Source organism: Zingiber officinale, chromosome 8B, assembly GCF_018446385.1.
Source record: "Zingiber officinale cultivar Zhangliang chromosome 8B, Zo_v1.1, whole genome shotgun sequence".
Taxonomy (NCBI): domain Eukaryota; kingdom Viridiplantae; phylum Streptophyta; class Magnoliopsida; order Zingiberales; family Zingiberaceae; genus Zingiber; species Zingiber officinale.
Genome location: NC_056001.1, coordinates 75,169,289 through 75,186,046, shown reverse-complemented (window position 1 = coordinate 75,186,046; position 16,758 = coordinate 75,169,289). Strand labels below are relative to the sequence as shown.

The window sequence follows — 16,758 nt, the reverse complement described above, 5'->3', positions numbered from 1 at the left end:
ATAAAAATTTCGTCCTCGAACTTAGACTAATCCTGGATATTTCTATCTTATACTATCCTTTACTTAGTGGTACTTCTTTGTGTCTTAATCTCTTAACTTCACGATCCTCTATTATTCATCTCGCATCGTATCCATTAATGGTCTTTGGAAGACTTGATATCTTCCCTATCCTTTCTAAACATACTTATGTATATAAACATAAGAGAAACAAAACTAAAATTGTCTCTATTCTTTCTAAGCATATGTATCAAAACATAGAAAATTAAAACATGAATTTTCTTCTTTCCTAAGCACATATAAGCAGATACTTTATACTGCAAATGATAAAGAAAGTATAAAAGAAAATTAAATACTTTCTTACTTGAAGACGGCAAGGATGATGCTGATGTGTGATGCTGGTGAATGGGAACTGCTCTGATACCAACTGTAACGACCACCCTTCTTACTACTACTACTATCTAAGAGTGACCGTTACTTAACTACTAATTCTACTTAACCGGTATGATTAAAATCACAAGGAAACCCTACCGAAAAATTTCGACAGAATCTCCCCTGTACCGGTGACCATAAACATTAATACATACATAGTATACTTCAGCCACAGGCGGCTGGAACATGCATTAAACACCACGTAGTTTATATATGTCAAAAACAAAAGAAATCATGATACTAAAAGAAGCAACTCTAGCAATGCACGATAAAACGAACCAAAGATTTACAAGTACAAGTTCTAAGTTCTCTTAACAATTTAGCGGAAGCAATCTTAATAAATTCTTAGCAATTCCCAGATCTCTCCATAGTCCAGACATCACACACTTCTCTTGCATCTCCTTGTCGCCTTCCTTTCCTATAGCTTTTCCTTTCTTTGATCTGCAGTAAGAGGAAATAGTATCTATAAGCAAAATTGCTTAGTAAGCGCTATCTAACTCACAAAATCTCGATATGCATGTACATACATCCATAACATGATCTAACTGATTACTTACTGAAGACTACTCATGTTCATCTACTACTAAAAGAAACAGGACATGCTGAAATGCTAAACATGTAGAGCTAGTGCAACATAAACATAAACATAGGCATAATCATGAACATGACTTGAACATACTTGTATGCGTACTTATAAACCTACTATTGTGGTGATCTAGTTACACTTAGCAATACCTTAACATAAGTTGTTGATCAGACAACTACCCTAGCGCTAGGTTGGTAGGGGTCCGAACTTAGGACTGGAGCCCCCCTTTATTCTGGCGCGCTCACCGGGCTTAGGTCCCCAGATCATACCACCATCCCAGAACATATCTTAGTTGATTCTGGCGCGCTCACCGGGCTTAGGTCCCCGGATCATACCACCATCCCAGAACATATCTTAGCTGATTCTGGCGCGCTCACCGGGCTTAGGTCCCCGGATCATACCACCATCCCAGAACATATCTTAGTTGATTCTGGCGCGCTCACCGGGCTTAGGTCCCCGGATCATACCACCATCCCAGAACCTATCTTGGTCTTTTCTTTCTTTTCTTATCTTTCTTATACTTTTCTTAAACCCAAAATACTATTAGGGTATCTTTCGTATGCATCTATGAATGAAACTAACTGTGTAACACATAATCAGGCATAGAATACAAAAGAAATCTGCACATACAATACTTATCATGATCTGGACCATATCGGAATTTAATCAAACACCTGTGCAACATGAGTCTACACCATTCTAATCTAATCTATACTGTTACTACAGTTACAAGCATCCTCAATCAAAGCTTAAGAACTTCATAAGCCAGAACGGAACAACACAAACCTACCAAAAACATCACGATCTTGGTTCTGAACCCAAGCTATTTAGAAGAAGAAACAGGACTGGTAACCCAGAAATCCATGCCTTACTAACAGGACTTAAAATGATGCAGAGCATACAAAATATCCATAATCCACCAAGAGCAATCAAGAACTAAACGGAATTAAAGAAAGAACAGGACCCGAAACCTCAAAAGAAACCATAACCCTAGCAACCTCTTTTCTTACAGCATGATCTTAAAAGCTAAAAGGAAATAAAAACCTAATTCCTTAGCCAATTCACAAATTCCTCACAGCAGCAACTTAAGAAAAGCAAACTTCCATAATAACATGCTTCGAAAACAAGAAGAGGAACAACGAATAAACCTCGAAGCTATCCTACTGCAGGTGAGTAGCAACTTACCTTGCTCCTTGAACTCACAACCGAAAAGAGGGAGGCTCTAGGGTTCGCGGAGAAGCTTGAGTTTCGGCGGCTTCTTTGTGTTTCTGAGCTCTCCTCATCGAGGTGGTCACGTACGGTGAAGACCGGCCGGAAAAAGCCTTCGCCGGCCGCCGGAGGGAGAGAACCCTAGCTCCGCCGCCTTCTTCGCCCGAGAGCCGTCGCGCGCACAAGAGGGAGAAAGGGTTTCGTGAGCCAATCCCTTTCTCTCTTAACTTATCCCTTTTTATAACCGAGGGTATTCTGTTATGGCTTAAGAATATTTCGCTCCTTACCTTTTCACGAAATACTCGCAGAACCGTTGGTTGGTTGTGTTTTCGCCGAACCCCAGGTCATGGGTTCAAATCCTCAGCCGAGCCTTTTTCTTCCTCTTTTATTTTAAATGTTCCTAACTATACCTTATATAAATTTGTTCTCATATCTAGATAACAAATCGAGCACAGCTCGGTTGGTCGGGCCGAGTTTTGCTTGGGCCGAGGAGCTCGGTTCGAAACCCAGCTTCTTCAATTCATTTTCCTTCTTATTATTCTCCATTACCATGTTCTACATCATATACACTTTATCTCATATATTATTAACAAAACGTTTCCAGACCAGTTGGTTGGCTAAGTCCGGATTCAGGTCCGGGGTCTTGGGTTCAAAACCCGGCTTCAACATTTTTTTGTCACAAATTCTTTCTTTTGGTAAAAATACCAAACGACCTCCAAAATTTCATAAAAATACTCTAAAAATTTCTAAAAATCTCTAGAATTTTTCTAAAGTATTTCTAGATTTTAATAACGTCTTTTAGGAGTCCAAATCATAAAATTTGGGGTGTTACAATCCTCCCTACCTTATAAAAAGTTCGTCCTCGAACTTAGACTAATCCTGGATATTTCTATCTTATACTATCCTTTACTTAGTGGTACTTCTTTGTGTCTTAATCTCTTAACTTCATGATCCTCTATTATTCATCTTGCATCGTATCCATTAATGGTCTTTGGAAGACTTGATATCTTCCCTATCCTTTCTAAACATACTTATGTATATAAACATAAGAGAAACAAAACTAAAATTGTCTCTATTCTTTCTAAGCATATGTATCAAAACATAGAAAATTAAAACATGAATTTTCTTCTTTCCTAAGCACATATAAGCAGATACTTTATACTGCAAATGATAAAGAAAGTATAAAAGAAAATTAAATACTTTCTTACTTGAAGACGGCAAGGATGATGCTGATGTGTGATGCTGGAGAATGGGAACTGCTCTGATACCAACTGTAACGACCACCCTTCTTACTACTACTACTACCTAAGAGTGACCGTTACTTAACTACTAATTCTACTTAACCGGTATGATTAAAATCACAAGGAAACCCTACCGAAAAATTTCGACAGAATCTCCCCTGTACCGGTGACCATAAACATTAATACATACATAGTATACTTCAGCCACAGGCGGCTGGAACATGCATCAAACACCACGCAGTTTATATATGTCAAAAACAAAAGAAATCATGATACTAAAAGAAGCAACTCTAGCAATGCACGATAAAACGAACCAAAGATTTACAAGTACAAGTTCTAAGTTCTCTTAACAATTTAGCGGAAGCAATCTTAATAAATTCTTAGCAATTCCCAGATCTCTCCATAGTCCAGACATCACACACTTCTCTTGCATCTCCTTGTCGCCTTCCTTTCCTATAGCTTTTCCTTTCTTTGATCTGCAGTAAGAGGAAATAGTATCTATAAGCAAAATTGCTTAGTAAGCGCTATCTAACTCACAAAATCTCGATATGCATGTACATACATCCATAACATGATCTAACTGATTACTTACTGAAGACTACTCATGTTCATCTACTACTAAAAGAAACAGGACATGCTGAAATGCTAAACATGTAGAGCTAGTGCAACATAAACATAAACATAGGCATAATCATGAACATGACTTGAACATACTTGTATGCGTACTTATAAACCTACTATTGTGGTGATCTAGTTACACTTAGCAATACCTTAACATAAGTTGTTGATCAGACAACTACCCTAGCGCTAGGTTGGTAGGGGTCCGAACTTAGGACCGGAGTCCCCCTTTATTCTGGCGCGCTCACCGGGCTTAGGTCCCCGGATCATACCACCATCCCAGAACATATCTTGGTTGATTCTGGCGCGCTCACCGGGCTTAGGTCCCCGGATCATACCACCATCCCAGAACATATCTTAGCTGATTCTGGCGCGCTCACCGGGCTTAGGTCCCCGGATCATACCACCATCCCAGAACATATCTTAGTTGATTCTGGCGCGCTCACCGGGCTTAGGTCCCCGGATCATACCACCATCCCAGAACCTATCTTGGTCTTTTCTTTCTTTTCTTATCTTTCTTATACTTTTCTTAAACCCAAAATACTATTAGGGTATCTTTCGTATGCATCTATGAATGAAACTAACTGTGTAACACATAATCAGGCATAGAATACAAAAGAAATCTGCACATACAATACTTATCATGATCTGGACCATATCGGAATTTAATCAAACACCTGTGCAACATGAGTCTACACCATTCTAATCTAATCTATACTGTTACTACAGTTACAAGCATCCTCAATCAAAGCTTAAGAACTTCATAAGCCAGAACGGAACAACACAAACCTACCAAAAACATCACGATCTTGGTTCTGAACCCAAGCTATTTAGAAGAAGAAACAGGACTGGTAACCCAGAAATCCATGCCTTACTAACAGGACTTAAAATGATGCAGAGCATACAAAATATCCATAATCCACCAAGAGCAATCAAGAACTAAACGGAATTAAAGAAAGAACAGGACCCGAAACCTCAAAAGAAACCATAACCCTAGCAACCTCTTTTCTTACAGCATGATCTTAAAAGCTAAAAGGAAATAAAAACCTAATTCCTTAGCCAATTCACAAATTCCTCACAGCAGCAACTTAAGAAAAGCAAACTTCCATAATAACATGCTTCAAAAACAAGAAGAGGAACAACGAATAAACCTCGAAGCTATCCTACTGCAGGTGAGTAGCAACTTACCTTGCTCCTTGAACTCACAACCGAAAAGAGGGAGGCTCTAGGGTTCGCGGAGAAGCTTGAGTTTCGGCGGCTTCTTTGTGTTTCTGAGCTCTCCTCATCGAGGTGGTCACGTACGGTGAAGACCGGCCGGAAAAAGCCTTCGCCGGCCGCCGGAGGGAGAGAACCCTAGCTCCGCCGCCTTCTTCGCCCGAGAGCCGTCGTGCGCACAAGAGGGAGAAAGGGTTTCGTGAGCCAATCCCTTTCTCTCTTAACTTATCCCTTTTTATAATCGAGGGTATTCTGTTATGGCTTAAGAATATTTCGCTCCTTACCTTTTCATGAAATACTCGCAGAACCGTTGGTTGGTTGTGTTTTCGCCGAACCCCAGGTCATGGGTTCAAATCCTCAGCCGAGCCTTTTTCTTCCTCTTTTATTTTAAATGTTCCTAACTATACCTTATATAAATTTGTTCTCATATCTAGATAACAAATCGAGCACAACTCGGTTGGTCGGGCCGAATTTTGCTTGGGCCGAGGAGCTCGGTTCGAAACCCAGCTTCTTCAATTCATTTTCCTTCTTATTATTCTCCATTACCATGTTCTACATCATATACACTTTATCTCATATATTATTAACAAAACGTTTCCAGACCAGTTGGTTGGCTAAGTCCGGATTCAGGTCCGGGGTCTTGGGTTCAAAACCCGGCTTCAACATTTTTTTGTCACAACTCCTTTCTTTTGGTAAAAATACCAAACGACCTCCAAAAATTTCATAAAAATACTCTAAAAATTTCTAAAAATCTCTAGAATTTTTCTAAAGTATTTCTAGATTTTAATAAGGTCTTTTAGGAGTCTAAATCATAAAATTTGGGGTGTTACAACTGGAGAGCACAATGGAGCTTCTTGACTAGCCAGAAGTCGAGAAGGTCAAGTATGCCTCTTTCTGCCTATCTGGAGATGCTCGTATGTGGTGGGAGAGAGTTAAGAGCAAGAGAGCAGTCAATCAGATGAGCTGGGCTGACTTTGAGACAGAGTTTCACGAAGAATTCTTCCGCCAACGGATCACCAATAAACATTATGAGGAATTTATAGAATTCAGACAAGGTGACCTGCTAGTAGAAGAAGTAGTAAAGAGATTCAACAAACTATCTCGTCTCCGCCCAGAGCTAGTAAGTACAGAGAAAGAACGAGTCAGATTGATGCTCCGAATGTTGAGACCAGAAATAGCACTTAACGTGAGTAGTGGAACTCACCGACCACAGACTGGTGAAGAGTTGGTCAGCAGGGCATTGGTCACGGAGCACTATCTGAACAGAATCAAGGCATAACAAATGCAATTCAGGCCAGTCAAGATAGAGGACAAGACAGCAGGGAGTCAGAAACCTCAGGCAAGTAAGCAGAACTGTAAGGGCAAAGATAACAAAAGGAAACGATGGAATACAGGAGGCAACCAAAAGGGAGGTTCAACAAACAAGCAGGCCAAGTTTCCTCCCTGTCCTAAATGTGGGAGAGTACATCCAGGAGCCTGTCTTTTGGATATGACTGGATGTTATTCGTGTAGTCAAGAAGGGCATCTGGCTAAGGCATGCCCTAACAAGCTCAAAGCACCTCAACAACAGACAGCGCAATACGGGAACAAGCCTCAGTTACACTACATGCCTGCAACTCTGGACGGACCTCAGCTCAGTCAAGGAAGGTTGGAGGCCCCACCAGTTTCAGCCAGTGCCAGAGTATTCTCCCTCACTAAAGAGGAAGCTGATAGTGCCTCCACGGTCGTAACAGGTCAAGTAGTTATTTTTCAGCATGTAGCTATTCTACTATTTGATACTGGGGCGACCTATTCTTTTGTATCAGTACCCTTTGCCAAGGAATTTCAGGTGCCCAAAGAAGAATAAACTCCAAGTTCTTGACAACCCTACCTTCTAGGGAGGTCATGGAGTCCAACCAGTGGCTTCGGGATGTACTAGTCAAAATTTCAGACCGAGAGCTATATGTTAATTTAGTAGTTCTAGCAAAGCAGGATTTTGAGTAAACTATTCTACTACAGAAAAAGAATAATTGGCAGTGGTATTTGCTATTGATAAATTTAGATCCTATCTAGTAGGATCAAGAGTAATAGTATATACTGATCATGCAGCTATTCGGTATCTACTTGGAAAGAAAGACGCTAAACCTAGGTTAATAAGGTGGATTTTACTTTTGCAAGAGTTCAACCTTGAGATTAGGGATAAGAAAGGAGCTGAAAATGTAGTAGCGGATCATTTGTCTAGAATATCTCAAAAGTCAGAAAATGAGGTGGATTTTGATTTACCTATTGATGACATATTCCCGGATGAACACTTATTAGCTTTATCAAGTGTGAAAACTCCTTGGTACGCAGATTTTGTGAATTTCCTTGCTAGTGGAGTGTTACCTCCGGATTTTTCTCATCAACAAAGGAAAAAGTTTTTTTCAGAAGTTAAGAATTATGTTTGGGATGAACCTCTCCTGTATAAGAAGTGCAATGATGTGATTTATCGAAGATGTATACCTGAAGAAGAAGTTAGAGATATCTTGTTTCATTGCCATTCTTCGTCCTATGGAGGACATTTGGGTAGTTCAAAAATGATTACGAAAATTCTTCAAGCAGGATTTTATTGGCCAACCTTATTCAGGGATGCTAAGTTGTTTGTTCAGTCTTGTGATCAATGTCAGAGAACTGGGAATATAACTAAAAGAAATGAAACGATGTTAAATTACATTCTTGAGGTTGAGTTATTTGATGTTTGGGGAATTGATTTCATGGGACCTTTCCCTCTTTCATATGGGAATAGGTATATTCTTGTGGCGGTAGATTATGTGTCCAAATGGGTAGAAGCTGTGGCATCTCCTACGTGCGATGCGAAAATAGTTATCAAATTATTTAGGAGTATTATCTTTCCAAGATTTGGGGTGCCAAAGGCAGTCATTAGTGATGGAGGATCACATTTTATAGAGAAACAGTTTGAAAACTTACTTAGAAGATATGGAGTGAAGCATAAAGTAGCAACACCTTATCATCCTCAAACTAATGGGCAAGCTGAGATATCTAACCGGGAAATTAAGTCCATATTGGAAAAGACTATATCCACTTCAAGAAAGGATTGGGCATTGAAATTAGATGATGCTTTATGGGCATATCGAACTGCTTATAAAACTCCTATTGGGATGACCCCATTTCGATTAGTTTATGGTAAGCCTTGCCATCTTCCAGTTGAACTAGAACATAAGGCTTATTGGGCAATTACAAATTTGAATATGGATTTAAAGGAAGCAGGGGAGAAAAGGAAGCTTCAGTTGAACGAACTTGATGAATTAAGGATGGATGCATATGAGCATGCTAAATCTTACAAAGAAAGGACGAAGAAATGGCACGATCAGCACATTCTTCGTAAAGACTTTAATGTAGGAGATTTGGTCTTGTTGTTCAATTCAAAATTAAAACTTTTTCCTGGGAAGCTTAAGTCAAGGTGGACGGGTCCATATGAGGTAAAGAAGGTTTATCCTTTTGGAGCTGTAGATATTTGGAACAAAGATTTTGGGATAATTAAGGTAAATGGTCAACGTTTGAAAAAATATATTCATGGTACTAAAATAGAAGAGGTACAAAGGTTGTATTTTTCTAAACCTCGCCCTCCAGATTGAATTCTTTTAGCTAGTATAAATTCATTTTGTTGGTTTTTACTTGTTTTTAATTTTGTTTTCAGGTTAAGCCATGACATTCAAGGGAAGTGCTTGGGCCGTGTCATCCAGACACGGGCGTGTAGGATCTCCCGAGGAGAAAAAGGTCTATGTCGTGTCTCAAACACGGCCGTGTAAAGAATCCCGAGGAGAAAAAGGTCTAGGCCGTGTCCCAGACACGGCCCGTGTCTGGAATCCAGAGAAGAAAGAGAAGGGGGCCGTGTCACAGACACTGCCGTGCGATGAGAAATGAATATGGCCGTGTGATATCACACGGCCTGATCCACATCTTTTTAGGGAATTAGGGCACGGGGTGTGGGCGGCACACGGCCGTGTACCGCCGCTCGTTCCTCTTTCCTATTTTCCCATTTCTAAAGGTTTAAACTACTTCTTCTAATTTTTCTTTCTCATTCTTCTTAAGGAGATTTGATTTTCTTCCATGGAAAACGTGATTGAGGAGATTTCGGCCACAAGAAAAGGGAAGGAGAAGGTGGTTGCAAGAAAGGAGAGGAATATTTGCTTTAAAGGTATTTCTAATGACTTTGGTATTGTTTTCTCTAGTGATGAGCAACGGTATAGATATTCTTCTTTATGTAAATGACCTCTTTTAAGCACTAGGTTTCTTGATGTTGAAGCTTTAGAAACTTTGGGGTTTAAGGATGATTTAGTTTGGTTATTTGAAAGGATAGGATGGAGTGGTTTAGTGAATATAAAATATCCTACTTATCCTAGAATTGTTTTTGAATTTTTAAGCTCAATAGAGGTTGATAATGTTCAAGGTGGGGGGAAGTTTAAATTTTGTTTGTTTAATGAAAGTTATGAATGGACGTTGGGAGATTTTAATACTTGTTATGAATTGCCAAAGAATGATGTGTGTGTGATTTTGCCCCAATTTGTGAATTCACATTTTTGGCGATAAATTTCTGAACAACCGCTATTTGATCCTCATAATTCTAGAGTTTTCCAAATTATCAATCCTATTTTTAAATATGCTTACTTATTTATGAAAAACACTATATTTGGAAGGGAGGACAAAGAGGGATCAGTAAGACTTATAGATTTGTATTGTTTGTGGGCAATGGTCGAAAATGTTCAAATTAATTCTGGTTATTTCTTTCTTAAACATTTGGCAAAATTAGGGAAATCAAATTCTACCACACCTATTATTTTAGGGGGATTACTTACTCAATTGGCCTTAGTATTAGGATGTGATTTGAGTGAATTAGAGGTGGTGGAGAGTTCTTGTATATTGGATTTGAATTCATGTTTAGCAATGAAAATGATTAAGCATGAAGAGCATGGATTTAGTTTATTTATTAAAAATGGTTTCCCTTTAAAATTGCCCAATCATGATTTTACTACGATTCATAATAAAGAGAATTGGTGTTTAAAGTTAGCTAGGCAACAATCTAGAGCTTTGTCATCTTTTACTCCAAGAAATGTTTCTAAGGGTAACCAAGAGATTCATAGTTTTATGTTGCAAGAACTTAATTCTGCTTTAAAGAATATTCATAGTGATTTAGATTCAACTAATGAATTTCTTGAGAATAAGAAGCTTATGGAGGAGGAACTATTTAAAAAGCTACAAGATTGTTTTAAGAGTGAGAGAGAATTGTGTGATAAGATTTCTAAAATGATGAATGCTTATAAGGCTAAAATGGAATTTCATGAAGATCTTAGAGGTTTTATGAGATTTGTGCAGTATGATATTGATAAATTGTTTGAGTATCATAATTTTTTCAGAAACGAAGTTAAATGGTTTGTTAAAGATTTTGCATTTTTCTTCCCTGATTTTCCACCTCCTCCACCATATTGATTTCATCGGGACGATGAAAAGTTTAAGTCTGGGGGGTGTCATGTACTGTTTAGTTTGGTTTTCAGTTTTTAGTTTTTGTTAGTTTTTCATGTTGGTTCATATTTTCATTGCTTGTTGCTTTATTTTGCTTGTTTTTGAAATAATCATGGCAAAAAAAAAAAAAAATTGAGAACATCAAATCTTCACTTATATGCTTTCTTGGATCCAAGTGAAATGTTAGCACGATTATTGTCTTGATTCATGATGTTCGAATGATGCTAGTAGTAAACTTTGTGTAGTTCTTTTTTCTATCTTGGGAAGCATTAATAAGCTAAGAATCTTATGGTGATGAGTTTTAGTTTTGGTTCAACCTTAAGGATTTTATCTTCACTACACTTGTGCTTGATGCTTGAATAGTTGATGTCATTGAAATAGTCATGATTCATCTTGTTTGCTTAGTACTTGGTTTCCATGGTGATTTCTCAACTTTCATTTTGGTTACTGGATGAGGCTCAAATCATTAAAGCTCATTTGGAAAAATCAAAATATCCCAACATGTGTGCTAAAAGTACATTTGTGAATAAGTTTTGCACAATGCAAACACTTATAAAAAAAAAAAAATAAGGGATACAAAAAATAGTTGTCATGAGTGGAATATAGCAAGTCACCCCTTTGAGACCGAGTTAGGTTACTGGGGAAATGACTGCCTAGCTTCTCTTGAGATTGAGCACACCTTTGAGACCTTGGGTTAGTTGAGAAATATGAACCAAGTGAATGGTGAGTAAGTGCCTATCACTGGTTACTTGTCTTTCACTGGAAACATTAGGAATTCAAATTTGATGACGACTTGACTAGGACATGGATTGAAACTTGAAGGGTGTTGAGTTACTTTTACACTGTGCACAAGATTCTTATGCTTGAACCATACTTTACTTGTTTCCATGATCACGCTTGTTAATGAAACTTTTTGATAGAGTTAGGAAAGTGCACTAGGTTTTATGAATGTGTTATAGAACATATGAATTTAGGCTGCAGCATTTTGCTTGAGGACAAGCAAAGGTTTAAGTCTGGGGTGTGATGTGCGTAGATTATATACTCTTTTATGCATGTTTTTACGCACATTTACATACTTTGAGCATGCTTGATCTATGCATTTTTATACTTCCAGCTTTCCTTTTAGCATATTTACTCTTTTGGTTCGGAGATCTGCTTTTTGTGCATTTTCTGTACACAGGAGTCGAAATTGGTGAAGATTATGCGTCCTCGGACAAGCTTGGAAGGAATTGAAGGGAGAGAGCATCAGGTCGTGTACCACACACGGCCGTGTAGTTTTAACAGGAAGGGAAGAGGACATGGCCGTGTGAATCTCACACGGCCGTGTCTTGATTTGAAGAAATTAGAGCAGATGCCTTACATGGCCGTGTAGATCTACACGGCCGTGTGAGGTTTCCAGAGGCCAAGCAGGTGGTGGCCGTGTGCACCACACGGCCGTGTAGCATTTCCAGAGAACAGAAGGGTCCTGGCCGTGTGAGTCACACGGCCGTGTCATGGGGCCGTGTGGCGCCCGATTTCCTCCTCTATTTAAACCCTCCTTCATGAATTGAAAGGGGATCTCTCCCCCTTTGGGAGAAGGCAAGATTTGGTGGTATCCTCCCATTCTTGGGAGGATTTCTGGGCGATTCGAGGGGAGTTCTTGACGATTTCGACTCCGGAGCGAGGATTGGATCCGAAGACGAGGCTTCTTCGTAGATAAGTTTTCTCTTTCCCCCTTTTCTTGGTTTCTTGGATTGGGGATTTAAGAAATGCTTGTAATCTTTATTTCTTCGGGTATTCTTCCTCGATTCATGGAGTAGATCTTGTATTCTAGGATTAAGGGAGTATTTGTATGATGGATTGATGTAATCTCTTATGGATTTGCCAATTTCTTGTTTCAATGACATTGTCTTGCTTGTATCAATTAGATCTTGAATGATTAATGGTGATTTGTGCTTAATTCTCATTCTTGATTGATTGTTTGGATTTCTTGTGGACTTAGTAAAGATAAACTCTCACTCGATCATTCGAGGGATCTAGGTGACAGGTGCAAACCCATGTAAGGACGTTTGAGAGATAATCTTGAAGAGGAAATAGGAATATTCAAGAGAGTAGGATGGATCTTGTGATTAGTTTCTTGTATCTTGATAGATTAATAAGTTGTGGGCTTCTATGTTGATATCCGAGGAAGGCATAGTAATAGGTGCGCTTCTGTGTAAGGACAACGTAGGTTCACGTCTAATTGATCATATTTAGATACATTTCTCAGTCCTTAGCCGGTTATCTATTGCAAGAAAGAACCGGCAACTTTCTACAAGTGTTTGACAATTGAGGGATAAGAATTGGTGAACCATTTACATTCAAGAAATCTTACAAAGAAACCGAAACTCCTAGAATCTCCCCTTATCATAACCCAAAACACTAAACTCTTGTTTGTTGATCTTTAATATTAGATTTGTTTACCTTCACTTTGCATTTGAAACAATTGGATAGTTGTTTAGCTAATTCACATTGAGGCATTTCTAGTGCTTATTCCAGTCCCTGTGGATACGATAATCTTTTATATTACTTGAGACATTTCCGTACACTTGCGGAGCATAACATGGTCTAGACTCAAGAGAGATGTTGCAAAATATGTCAGTACCTGCCTGACATGCCAGAGAGTCAAAGCAGAGCACCAGAGACCAGGAGGAGTCCTACAGCCTCTCCCAATACTAGAGTGGAAGTGGGAAGAAATATCCATGGACTTCATAACAGGTCTTCCAAGAACCACTAATGGGTACGATGCGATATGGGTGATAGTGGACAGATTGACCAAGTTTGCCCATTTTCTAGCCATCAAGGTGTCCCACTCTATAGAGCAGTTGCACAGCTATATGTTAAGGAAGTGATCAGACTTCATGGAGTCCCGAAGTCGATTGTTTCTGATAGGGATGGGCGCTTCACCTCTCATTTTTGGGAGTGTGTTCAGAATGCATTAGGCACCAAACTCAAGTTCAGCACAGCCTTCCATCCCCAGACTGATGGACAGACAGAACGAATAAATCAGATTTTAGAAGACATGCTGAGGGCTTGTGCATTAGATTTTAAAGGCAGTTGGTGCAAGTATCTATACTTAGCTGAATTCGCATACAACAATAGCTACCAAGCCACTATCAAAATGGCACCTTACGAGGCACTGTATGGCCGAAAGTGTAGATCACCTATATGCTGGCTGGAGATTGGAGAAAGAAAAGAGATGGAATCAGAACGAGGCAGGCAGACTGAAATGATAGATGAAACCACTCAGGCTATCCAGAAGATCAGACAGAGGAATGAGATTGCCCAGAGTAGACAGAAAAGTTATACTGACACATGCCGTAGGCCACTTGAATTCCAAGTAGGAGGTTCAGTCTTTCTCAAAGTTGCTCCGATGAAGGGAGTGATGAGATTTGGCAAAAAGGGCAAGTTAAGTCCTCGCTACGTAGGACCCTACTTGATCACAGAGAGGATTGGGAAAGTAGATTACAAGCTGAACTTACCGCAAGACATGTCAGCAATACATAATATATTTCATGTCTCCATGCTGAAGAAGTGCCTCCACGACCAGCCAAGTGATTCAGCCTCAATCAGTGCAGATCCAGGAGGATCTTAGCTATGAGAACAGACCTACACAGATAGTGGATAGAGAAGTTAAGCGACTAAGGAACAAAGAAGTACCACTAGTGAAGGTCATCTGGTAGAACCAGAAGCATGAGGAAGTTACTTGGAAGCGTGAGGACAGTATGAGACAGAAATATCCAGAATTATTCTAAGTTTGAGGACGAACTTTTTATAAGGTATGGAGAATTGTAACAACCCAAATTTCCTCATTACGAGTCCTAATAGTACTTAAAAATATTTAGAAATGCTTTAGAAATATTCTAGAGATTTTTAGAAATTTTTAGAGTATTTTTATGTAATTTTCGGAGTTCGTTTGGTATTTTTACCAAAAGAAACAAGTTGCAAAAAATAAAGAGGTTGAGTCGAGGTTCAAACCGGAGACCTCTGGTTAAGCAAAGTCTTAAGTTGTTTCGGATGACCAGGAAACTAGCAGGGCCGTGCTGATCAAATAAAGGGCGAAAATATATTTATGTGGCAATAGATAATAGAAATATAGAGGTATTAAGAGAGGAATTGGAGTTATTTTTCGTGACCTAACCCTTTCTCTTCTCCCTCGCGTGCGACGGCGTCCCTGCTCGGGCGGAAACAAAGCCGGAACTAGGGTTCCTCTCCGGTGGCCGGCCAAGGTTCAATTCCGAGAGTTTTTCACACCCTCATGATCCTCTCGTCGAGGAGAACCTGTAGGCACGAAGAAGAGGCCGGAACTTGCAAATCTCCCAAACCCTAGAAGCGATTTCGGTTGTAAGTCCAAGAACAATGTAAGTGCTTCTCACCTGCAGTAAGAGTAGCTCTCGAATTCTTGTTTCTTCTTGTTTTTTTGAAGTATGCCGCAAGGAGAGTTGTTCTTGAGCTTGCTGCCGTGAATCTCAAAGAAAGGATATGAATTGTATAGATTAAGCATGTGGTTTAGACTTCTTCAGCCCTTATAATTAGCGTTAGAGACTTTGGTAAAGGTTTTTCCCTTTGTTACCTTAATTGGCATGTTCGGTTCATATAGAGCCTTGCAAGTTTCGAATTTTGTTGCTAGGCAATGAACATAGAATGGGTTAGATTAATTTTGAGCATGTGGTTTAGTTTATTCCTTACTGTTTGATTGGAGTTGTTGTGAAGTTCGGTTATTTTGATCATGCAGTTTAGTTTCTTCCTTACTGTGCGATTTGGAGCTGCTGTTTAGTTTTTTTGTGTTGTGCAATGGGCGTGAACAGCCTTAGTTTTGGGAGTTTCTGTAGGATTTCTGTGGCTTAGTTATATCCTTTTTGATATCAGTTGATTAACATGCTGTTAAACCCCTTTTGTTATTAGATCTTTTATTATTAGTTTTTATACATGCAGTTTTAGATTGGCATGTGGTTTAGCAGTTTAGTTTGTGTAGTAAATTTTGTTATACATGCAGTTTTGGATCCAGTGTTTCAGCTGCAGATTTCCTGTTAAATCCGAACAAGAACAGCCCATTAATCCTATACCAGCTTTAGACCTTTTTGCAGATTTTGATTTCCTATGGAACTTGTTGGACATGAATAGCATGTGATCAAGCATTTAGTTTTAGCTTACTATATATATATACAATGAATACGAACAATGTTTAAGATTACTGTTAATTGCCGAGGCATTCTCCTTATTAGAGGTATTAATAAATAATAAGTATTTTACTTGAAGAGGCTAGTACCCGACTTTCAAGGTTATCGTTAAACAAATCCAGGTGACCAATTCTGAGGTCTTGGCCCTGGTAAGACCAAGGTCTTTACCCGCGTAGGACTGGTGGCTCGCTACCTCAGTTTCTATTAGGGAGTGCGCAATGGTATTAAGCCTGGGCCCAAGAGATTATTATTTTGAAGTATAAAAGTATAAGTTTTGAACAAGTGAAATCAGCTTCACATAAGTTTAAAGATTAGCAAGTTTAGTTTTCTTTTATGCTAGCATGTTGTTTAGATTGTTCTTACTGTTATTTGCTATTAGTTGAGCAGCTTTACATGTTTAGCATTTCAGTATGTTTGATTCCTTTGCTATTAGATGAGCATGAGTAGTGTTTCTTTTAAAGCATTCAGTTCTTAGATTTCTTCTGTTCATATGCATATCCGAGTTTTGTGAGTTAGATAGTCTTACTAAGCATTCTGCTTATAGTTGCATTTTCCTCTTACTGCAGATAAAGGGAAAGGAAAGGTACAGTGAAGGAAGGCGACAAGGAGGTGTGGATGGATGTGTGATGTCTGGACTATGGAAGCCTTGGGATTTAGCTTAAGAATTCATTAAGATTTTGTATTTAGACTGTTGGGATTATTCTTTCATGTTGCTGGATTTGTTCATTGAATATTTTAAGTTTTAGAATTCTCCCTTTTATTT

The 16,758-nt window shown here is 39.0% G+C and overlaps 2 long non-coding RNA genes across 2 annotated transcripts; both read right to left on the bottom strand.

Annotated features, from left to right (window-relative positions):
• Positions 1-670: 670 nt before the first annotated feature.
• On the bottom strand, positions 671-2,453 carry LOC122017126. Its single transcript, XR_006121275.1, has 2 exons — positions 2,201-2,453; positions 671-870 (listed from the first exon to the last, which is right to left on the bottom strand). It is a non-coding gene; the product is annotated as an uncharacterized LOC122017126 (long non-coding RNA).
• Positions 2,454-3,741: 1,288 nt separating this feature from the next.
• On the bottom strand, positions 3,742-5,488 carry LOC122017245. Its single transcript, XR_006121295.1, has 2 exons — positions 5,272-5,488; positions 3,742-3,941 (listed from the first exon to the last, which is right to left on the bottom strand). It is a non-coding gene; the product is annotated as an uncharacterized LOC122017245 (long non-coding RNA).
• Positions 5,489-16,758: the final 11,270 nt, after the last annotated feature.